The sequence below is a fragment of the Triticum aestivum genome, chromosome 7B, assembly GCF_018294505.1.
Source record: "Triticum aestivum cultivar Chinese Spring chromosome 7B, IWGSC CS RefSeq v2.1, whole genome shotgun sequence".
In the NCBI taxonomy this organism is placed as follows: domain Eukaryota; kingdom Viridiplantae; phylum Streptophyta; class Magnoliopsida; order Poales; family Poaceae; genus Triticum; species Triticum aestivum.
In genome coordinates, this window is record NC_057813.1 from 16004566 (window position 1) to 16015627 (window position 11062).

Below are 11062 nucleotides of genomic sequence, written 5' to 3' on the forward strand. Positions count from 1 at the left end.
CTTACCTTTGCCCGGGACCGTTTGCGCCTTTTGGCACACGTATATGATAGTGTCGCTAGCATCCATATGATAAGGAGCCCGGGCTGACATGGCTAGTCATAAACCCAAAGTGGCACAAACTTACAGGGACAGGCATCCATGAACCAGCATCGAACGTGTCGGTCAGCAGCGAGTGAATCCAGGCTGTAGCACTGGGCTAGCAGGACTCCGGTGAACCAGGCTGTAGCGGGCTAACAGGACTCCGGTATTCATCGCGTGACATTTCCCCAAAGGGACAGACACAGGAACGAAGAAGGACACATGCTGGCCAGCCTAAGTGTTCCGGAGCAGTAGCAAGCTACCATGGCTCAGTGGAAACACTAGGAGACATTTCCCGGTAAGAGAGGCTACTAAGGATAAACAACTAGATAGTCAGATCCCACACATACCAAGCATTTCAATAACATACACACAATATGCTCGATATGTGCAAACACAACATGGCATCACAACATGACTCTACGACTCAAGTATTTATTCAATAGGCTCCGAGGAGCGAGATATTACAAACATGAGTCTCATGACCCAACATTCAGAGCATACAAATCAAAGCACAAGCGGAAGCTCAACATGTCTGAGTACAGACATCTACAAATGAAAAAGGCTGAGAAGCCTGACTATCTACCAGATCCTGCCGAGGGCACAAGATCGTAGCTGAGGTAACAAGCTAAACGTCGAAGAACACGCGGAACTACTAGCGAGACTGAGGTCTCTCTGCAAAAACATCAAATAGGCAAACGTGAGTACAAATGTACCCAGCAAGACTTACATCAGAACTAACTACATATGCATCATTATCAACAAAGAGGATGGTGGGGTTTAACTGCAGCAAGCCAGCTTTGACTCGGTGGCTATCCTAAACTACGACTGCAAGTAACTCTTTTGAGGTGGCGCACACGAGTCCACATATTCACCATATCAATACACCACTATGGATCCGTTCCCGTCTCCCTACGAGAACGCCATCCATAGCACTCACGCTTATCTTGCGTATTATAGAGTATCCACTTTCACTTGTCTATGAACTGATATAAGCAACCCAGAAGTCCTTTACCGCGGACACGGCTATTCGAATAGATGATGTTAACCCTGCAGGGGTGTACTTCTTCACACACGCTCTCACCACTTACCGACATTTACACGACATGTACTCGGCAACCTTCAAGCGGAAGCCCAACGTGGGTGTCGGCCACGGCCTACCTAAACACTCAAGTCTCTAGTCCAGGGTTATCGCCTATTCGGGTTCCATCCATGAGGAGATCCGGCCGGAGTTTCGCTCACAGCCCCAAACGATGTGAACAGGGTTCCCGAGACACCAAACGGGCGCCCGGTACACCATGCCACGTGCCTACCGCATCACAGCCCACCCCTCCGGTCAGCGCTGCCCACGGCCTCCAGCATACTACAAACACCAGAAACTACTTGCAACTCCTAGACAGAGGACAAGGGTGATTAAGAAGCCGAGAGGGTCCATTGGTTTCGGGCCCAATGCGTGGTAGTAGCTGAATCATGGATCACAAACACAGAACTCAGTTCCTGAGGACGGCTTCAATGAGACAACCCACCATGTACTCCTACATGGCCTCTCACCACTACCTTTACCAAATCGTGTTCACACACTTAGCTTACACACAGTAGGACATGTTCACACACCTCTGATTCATTCCCGATGAATCAGACCTGACACAACTCTAAGCAGTAGCAGGCATGACAAACAAGCAAGAATGAGTAGGCACAACAGGGCTCAAACAACTCCTACTCATGCTAGTGGGTTTCATCTATTTACTGTGGCAATGACAGGTCATGCAAAGGATAAAGGGGTTCAGCTACCGCAGCAAGTAACAGATGAATCGCTGTTGTCCTTAATGCAGTAAAAGAGAGCAGGAGCGAGAGAGTGGGATTATATCAGAATGAACAAGGCTGTTTTGCTTGCCTGGCACTTCTGAAGATAACATTGAGTCTTCATCAGTGTCAATGATCACACCGTCGGTACAACATCTACCTAGGGGGAACAACACCGGCAAACACAGAAGAAACACGATCAATGCAATGCACAAAATGATGCATGCTATGACATGGCAATATGAATGTGTTTTGGGCTAATGCACCTAGCTATGATTTAAATGAAGTTGGTTTGAATACATGATTCAAATTCCAACTCCATATATGGTTATTTAAATGCCCTTTATTTGTTTTGTCCAAAACAGAGGACAAACATTGTTCAAACATGCATGAAAATGGTACAGATGGGTTCCTTTTTCTGATAATTTTTCATATATAAATTATTTAATTTGGAGTTACGGTTGAATTTCTATGAATTTTAGAAGTTTTAGGCATTTTCTGGAATTTCCTGAATATTTAGAATTAAAATAATTCCAGAAAACATTACTGCGTCAGCATGATGTTGGCATGACGTCAGCAGGTCAACAGGGGCTGGTCCGGGTCAAACCTGACCAGTGGGGCCCACTGGTCAGTGACTCAGGTGACTAACAGAGTTAATTAATTCTAACTAATCAAATTAATAGCCACGGGGCCCGCTGTCAGTGTTAGCAGGGGTAATTAGTTTAACTAATTCAATTAGTACTAATCCTAATTAACTAACAGAGCAATTAGCACTAATTAAAATCCTACACTAATTCAGTCAAAGGCCGGCCCCACATGTCATGGACACAGGGGGGGGTCCCGCCGTGGTCAAAGTGGGTCAAACCCACCGGCGACATGACGCCGGCGAGGCCCTAGACGGCGGCGCGAGCCGGAAACGCGCTACAGGGCACGGGCGAGGCCGTGCTTGGGCTCGTTGGAGAGCCCTTGCTGGTGCGCATCGAACGGTGGTGGTGGCCGTGCCTGTGGTGGCCGGTACCGACGATGGCGAGCTCGTGAGCGGCGGCCGGAGTTCGGGTGCGGTCGGGTTCGGCGCTGCTGCTCGCAAACGAGGGAGCTAAGGCGCTGGAGGGGCTCTATGGGTCACTGGGGTCATCAGGAGCACTCGAAGGCAACGAGCACAGGTGGAGGAGCTCGGGAGCACGAAGCTCACCGGCCATGGTGGACGGCGGCCTCGGGTGCTCGTGGGACGGCGGCTACAGGGCACGCGCGAGAGAGAGAGGTGAGGGGAAAGGAAGAGGGGCTCACGGCGGACTCGCAGAGCAGCTCAATGGGCTCGGGGAAGCTTCTGCGACGGAGAATTGACGGCGGCGATCTCCGGTGGCCGACGAGGGGAACGGGGGTGCTTGCGACATCCAGGGGCTTCCGGCGTCGGATGGCTCGGTGAGGAGGAAGAGAGGGACGAGGTGGAGCCCGTGGGCGTGTCGGAGAGGCGAGGCGGTGGCTGTGGCCGCGGCGAACGGCGTCGGTGGCGACGGCCGTGCGTGTGAGAGAGAGACAGAGGAGGGGATGAGGCAAGGGAGAGTGCGAGAGGGAGTCGGGGCAGCGTGGCGTCATCCAGGCACGGGGTCAGGGAGGAGGACGAGCCTCCAGCGCGAAGCAGGAGGTGGCGCGCGCGGCGGCGTCGCGGTGTCCCTCCTCTGCCTACTGGCACGAGGAGGAAGGCGACAGGGGGAGGCGCCTGGTGGGCTGGGCCGCACTGGTGGGCTGCCAGCACAGTAGCTGGGCCGGTTGCTGGCGCCAAGTGGGGCGCTAGGTGGGCTGCAGGTAGGTGGCCCAGGTAGGCTTCTGTTCTTTTTTTATATTTCTGTTCTGTTTTCTTTTATTTAATCTTTTGCCACTGTTTTGAATTTAAAATAATCCAAACAATGCCAAAAACTCCTCTGAATATTTTTATTTTGCTAGATGGACTTTTCCAAAAGCTCATAAAATATTTCAGGGGTATTTGAAATTATATTCTAATTATATGAATATAATTCAAATTCAAATAGCTAATGATTTAAATTCAAAGTCCCAAGATTAAGTCCTTAAAAATGTTCAATATTTTGGTTGGGACCAGAACCCTTTCCAAAAATTATCAAACATTTAAGAAGGGCATTTTGGAACAATGAATGAGATTTTAGGGTTTTTGCCCTTCTTTTATTTAGGGTTTTGAGGCTTCCAAATTTCCCCAGTTCAAGTTTCAGAAATTTAAACATGATGCAAACACTAGGCAGCACCAGAAGCTAGGGATGTGACAGTAGTATATGATACTACAGTAATTATCTTACCTTTTGCATCAACTTCATAATTTTCGTACGTACTCCATGCATGAACGGCGCCAGAACCAAACTTCTCATTACTCTAGGCAAAATTGTTATTTTCTATCTATCGGTCGCGCCATGGAGCAGAACCAAATTTTACAAGTTACGAGTTCAAAAGGAAAAGCATGTCGTGTTCGCGTCGCACCCCCACACGGTTGGTCCGGCACGCTGCTCAAGCGGGAATGCGTGCGGTGTTGCATTTTCACTTACAAGTGGGACCGCAGTTGAGCAAACCGACTATCGGCAAACCCCCACCCCGCCCACCGCGCGATGGCTGAGAAAATAGGAGGGAGAAGAGATGGTTGTAGCACGGACTCCAAGAAAATTGGTGTCGAGTGGGACTCGTGTGGGTGGCGTGTGCCGTACTGCTAGACGTGAATGCTAGTTATGGCCCATGCCACCCCACTATATCGATCCTATAACGAGGTACATAGAACAAATTTCCTGCAGTTTGTGCTCAGCCCTCCTCTATCTCTCTTCTCAGCCAGCCAGCGGATGCACGGAGCCCATCGTCTGTTTGCTCACATGCCGTCCCACATGTTAGTGAAAATGCAAGCGGACCCACTGAACCTGCACATCTTTCACCTCGACGTGCTGGTGATGAAAAACAAATCCAATAAAGATCTTCAGTGGCCGCTTTTGGAGTTACTCAAGAGTAGTAGGATTCTATTTACAGTTTAACCCAAGATGCACATCTCGTGGCTTCAACTACCACTCTATTTTCTTTCATGACACGACCTGGATGCTGGATGTCCCACGTGTCGGCAAAAGGAGGAAGAACCCGACCAAATCTTCGGTTGTGCTCTCAGATTAGACTAGTTGTGCTAACTTAAAAAATTTATTGTGTACTCCCTCCGTTCCAAAATACTTGACTTCCATTTGTCCAAAAATGGATGTACCTATATACTAAAACATGTCTAGATACATATATATTTTGACAAATAGAAGGCATGTATTGTGCAATGGAGGGAGTAGAATGGATGCAAGTTTTTGTATTGGGAAGAAGAGTACATCCATATATTGATAGAGCGCAATTTAGTAGATGTTCTATCCCTTTAGCTAGCACAGAGGCTAGTGATGAGATTAGTGCACTTGTTGATACTCCTACTAGAATAGAGGCTAGACATGAGACTAGATGCGAGGAAGCAACGTCTACTTCTTTACACTCAAAGAAGAAAGAAGCACGCAAGATCGAGCCTCCGCAGATCAACAATGAATGCATCGAGAAGGCACTAATCCAACTTACAGGAGTAGTAAAATGTATTCTTGTGGTTCTTGTTTTCTTTGGTATTGCTTTTCTAGTCAAAATTATTGTTGGAGTTCGTGCAAAACGGAGGCCCATTTGGGGTCGTGCGTTGGAGTTGGCCTTACAAGTGGGACCGCAGTTAAGGAAACCGACTATCGGCAAACCCCCACCTCACCCGCCGCGTGATGGATGAAGTTAGAGAAACGGCGAGGTTGAAGAGATTGCTCTAGCATGGACTCCAAGAAATAATATGGTGTCAGATGGATGTTGTGGTGGTGGCGTGTGTCGTACTCCTGGATGTGAATGCTTGTTCTGGCCCATGCCACCCTACTACTCCTACTACTTACTCCTACTATATAGTACTAGTATTGAGGATTCGAGGTGCTGGTTACATACAGCGAACACATTAACATATGGCTACAGTAAAAACACCCGCCCGACGCGCGAAGCATGTGAAGCTAGTACAAATAGTGTACTACTATTGTTGATTGGCCTCATCTGATAACCTGTTGCAATGCACGTACAATTATGTATTCAGAAAAATATTTTTTTGCCTCGTCGCACCACTCACTCAGAGAAGCGACTTGAAAGCCATTCATAAATTTAGTAAGTTTATTACAGGCATATCATTTTATTACATACAACAGGTCATCAACCCACATCAACAACGAGGATACATTATAAATACTAAAGTTTTCACAACACAACAAATAACAAGCAATGAAACGAACTTCAACTCAACCATTCCTCGTCGTTGGAAATGCATGCTTTGAACCACAAGTGATTCTCTGGGAGGGGCCATCCATTGTCGATTTGGAGACCAATGCAAGACTGATCATCCAGGATGAAGCGGCCTACTATATCAGTACTAGGGTAGGGAACCACTCAAATGTCCGAGGTATAGACACAGTTGCTTCTCACAAATGGTAGTAACGTTCTGTCAACAGCAGTTGGATCGCCTTTCACCACCATTAGATAGTTTTGTCCAAGGAAGAGCAAGTTTCTCCAAGACTATCAATTCTGTACCAGGGAGAAGGAGGTGGCTCTAGCACACTAGTATCCATCCCGAATACCATGCAACGGGTGTTGGGATAGGTCCGGAGAGTGCGACCATGGGAGACTACACCTGCTTCCTTAGCAGTAACATCATCAGTGGGCTGTATACACACAAGAAGAGGTGATCCATCGGAATTAGTTGCCAGGCTCCAAAGAGTATATGGGCGCTGCTCGTCCTCATGCTCGTGATCATCACCATCGTCATCTCCCCCTTGGTTATAAAAAATTTCAAGTATAGATGGTGGAATGTTCACATGACCTTGGAAACACAAGAAGAAGGTTAATTAGTAAAGGGAAACTTGCTAACCCGCATGCATGTGGATGAAATAATTATAATTACGGTGGAAGACAAACGTACCGAAACTACAAGGATGCCATGCAAAAACAGTGCCATGAGTGGTGGCAGCAAACACAAGGCCCTCGTATTGAATTGCATCACAATACTCATCCGTGTAGAGAAACTGATTTTTGAGCAATATCCATCGAGTCAAACCACCAAGGACGGCAACAAGCTTGTCGAAGATAGCCACAACTTCATAGTTGTTGTAATTCCAAGAGCGGTTGGGAACTCGACAAATTGCTATCTTCCGTAGAAGACAGTCACCATGATCATATTTGAACGTGCATACAATACCGGTGTGCTCAACCTCTGGGCAGTCTGCTGAGATTTTTGGAAGTGGAACCCAGTCACGAGTGTACACATTCACAAGTTCCCACTCGCAGTTGGACCCAATGTAAACAACCCAATCTCCATTTGCGCATGCCCAAGCCTTTCCCTCAAGCGATGGCATCTTAAAATCATATGTATCATTATCAAGCGGCATCAACTTGCACAGGGCGAGGCCTCCATCGTGCCGGCACCAGTCATCAGGGTCATGGCAAAGAAGATAGGGGAGATCAAACCGCTCCTTGACTCTTGGGTTCCTTGTAATGATGTTATTAGTTGAGTCGAGAATGGGCTTGAACGAACCTGCCATGCTATCTGAGGTGATGACGTCGCACCGATCAATGAGTTCCTCCACCACGTCATCTTTCAGATCGGGGCAAGAATAACGGGGTCGTTTCCGGCCTGTTCCCTCCATGGAGAAGACGATCGAACAATGGCAGAAGAAAGGGTGAAGGGCTAAAGGAAAATGGAGGAGGGAGAGGAAGAGCGTGCGACAACAGTTCCAAATTGAGAGGGAAAGGCAAAGAGTCGGTGGACGGTTGCCAGTTTGCCACGGTTCATGAAGAGGCGCCCCGGCCTACACGTCCATTCGGAAATACTCCTACTACTTGTCGTCGTCTCACTGATATGTTGGAACGGGACCACATGTCAACGAAACATGGTGTGTAATTTCTCGTGTAAAATGCGATCTGGCCGCGTTGGCCTGAGGTGCCGCATTAGTTATCGACCTTTATTTTTTTAATGGCATGTCGTTCAGTTTTGAAGCACGACTAACTGGTACTGTATGCAGAGAAAATATAAACTACTCTACCACTACTCCACCTCCAGTACTGGTATGATAAAAAAGATATATAGGCTGGAGCTTCAGCGCTTTCTTGCCAAGGGCTGCCCACTTGCTTCTCACACTACCACCCTCTCTCCAGATCTAAAAAAGACGGCCCCTCTCTCCCTCCTCATCGGTGGTCACAGATCCGTCGAGGAAGAAAAGGACGTGCAGCTTTGACGCACTCGTCGTCGGCGAGCGAGGTCACGCACTGACGACAAGGCCGTGCTCTCAGACCTAGCGCCCGCGCGGGGTGGCCTCTGTCCCCAAGCTCGTAGTCATAGTGTGTGCGGAGGACGACGACCGCGAGCGAAGCCACTTCCCGCCGACCCTCAGGTATGCTACCTCTTTTCGAACCATACCCTTGTTCTATTGCCCCATCTGCCACATCGTTGCATGTGGATCTTTTTCCACTCCACCATCTTCCCAATTTGCTATCCTCTGCTCTGCTGGCCACGCAGGTGAAAACCATAATTTGCACTATTAAAGGAAACCCTAATTCATGTAGACTAATCCATGTCTGGGTTGAATAAGGAAAGGAAGGGAGACTGTACTGTCCAAGAGAGTAGGCATCGAACCCGCATCTAGGTTGAAAAGGGGAAAATCAGTAGCTAAGGAACGAGTCTCGTGTCTCTTGGTTGAAGAAGGGTAGAGAGGCATGACAACAGAATAGAGAATGACCAGGTCGATCGGTTTGTTGTCCTCACATAGGAAAAAGGTGGCTAAAGAGAACAAAAATGGGACGTAATCAACATATGATGCCTGGATATTTGTTGCTCTGGGCAACCATACCTCCCTCACCACTCTGCGTCCGTGGAGGTACATCGTACTGGTGCGCCCACTGTCTGAATGGGCCTCCCATGCTCTTATTGCCACTTTTTTTGTTGTTAGTATAATGCCAGTAGTCAAGTCAAGCAATGCTACTGCTAAATTGATGCCACATTTAACTAATGCCGCTCTTAGTCTAATGCCACCGATAAATTTAAGCAATGCCATTTAATGTCACTGGATTATTTCAGGATTGTGAATATATTAAAGATTTTTCAGCTAAGGCATCTAATGCTGTTGCACAGCCAGTATACCAACGATGAAACTTGTTACTACCTTCAAATTTTTGCACTATTAATGCTTATAGATTACATACCTCACTTTAATGCTCATGCACACCTAGTATACCAATGCTGAAACTTGTTACCTTTACATTTTGTATTGTTAATTCTTATAGAAACCTTCCAGTGCTAGAGTTTATTGAAATCTGTTCAGTAAAACCATTGTACTGTACCCTGTAATAAACTAACTACTCTACTGTTGCACTAGCCACCGGATTAGTGTATATTTGTAATATTCGAATGGTGTTGCATTAGCGTATGGACATAAATAAAGTGTGGCAAGCTTTCCCAGATATGTGCTCAAGAAAACTACTACCAATTTTTCTAAATACTACACGTTTGGGTACTTTAAAATGAAATGCGAAAACATCTTATATTAAGGAATAGAGGGTGTAGAGTTCACTCAAATTATTGTGGTAAAGCTAGTCACACACTTGTTAAAATTAATGTTCATTATGTTATCGGAGGAGGTATGTATGTTTGTCTCTAATGCCTGTCGACTACATACCTGACATCATGATGTAATGTTAAGTCATTTCCTTTTGTACAGTGTCACTGAATTGTCAAGGCGGTGATGGCATTTTATTTTAGTAGAACTGCACAAAATTTGCTTAAAAGAAGAGGAAAGGTCAGGAATGGCTTAGTTTTTCAGAAAAAACTATGTATGCCTTCCGGACATCAGCCGCTGTTGCTTTATTTATTCCTTCAAACAGGTTGTTAGAAACAGTCTTGCTACCTTTTCCCATTAAGAAATTGGAATGCTTATATTTGTGAGTCTATGCTTCAACTAGTGCCACTTTTATAGTAATCACACTTTCAATATCTATGCAAACAGGGATGCTCGATTTTAGTGGAGCTGCACAAAAAGTCCAACTGGTTCAACATTAGGAGCATGTTTTTTCCAACCTTTATATCCAATTGGTGGCACTATGAGTTGTTCATTACGAAGGTACATGGTTTGCTACTATCTTGCTACTCTTTTTGTATTGTCATTAGATAGTAATACTAGTGGTTTGCTAGCTGCTTGATATGTTTACCAGCTGCTTGATATTTGTGCAGACAGAGATGTCTGCCCATTGCTATTTGGCAAACAAACAAAGTGTCCGCAATTTTGGTTGAACTGCACAAGAGAATAGTATAGTCACTGCATGCAGTGCCATTTGAAAATAGACACAAAGATTGGATAGTCACTTCATGGACTGCAAAAAAGTAGTAATGTACTATTTACTGGCTAACACTTGGTGCTTCATTGCTTTGGTCTGATTATACAATGGGCATCATTTTGCCTAAGTTAAAGTTTGTATTCCGAAAATAGTCTCGTGGTGTGATCGAGAGAATACCAAATCATATTGCTGTGGATGTTCCTCCATCATGTGTGGTTCATTCTCATGGTTCCAGCTGTTGGTAAAACCACTTACGTTTGCAAAAGGAATTGTAGACTTCATAAATAAATTTGTCTTTCAGTCTGTACTGAATGTTGGACAAGAGAAGCATCCATGTTAGTAGGAAGAACAGATGTTTTTTCTAGATCTTTGCTTTTGGAGCTTCATATTTGTATATGATCTTTGAATCATTTAGATGCATTAACATGTTGATCTTATGTATGGGAATCGTACTAGTTAGTTTTAGTTGCGACGCAAGATCCGAAGTGGCCGATCTTTGCTTTTGGAGCTACATATTTGTATATGATCTGTGAATCATTGAGATGCATTAACAGTTACTTATTTTCGCTTAGTGTTTACAAGTTACTGATCGATCACTAGCTAGCCTACAAATGCGATCCTGGCAGTTTTATTTGCGATGCAAGATGCGAAGTAGCAGTTTTTTGAATAAAAATGCCTACCTCTAAAGAAACTAACAAGCTACACTATCAATCCTACACGGATAAAAATGCCTACCTCTGAAGAAACTGACAAGCTACACTATCGATCCTACACG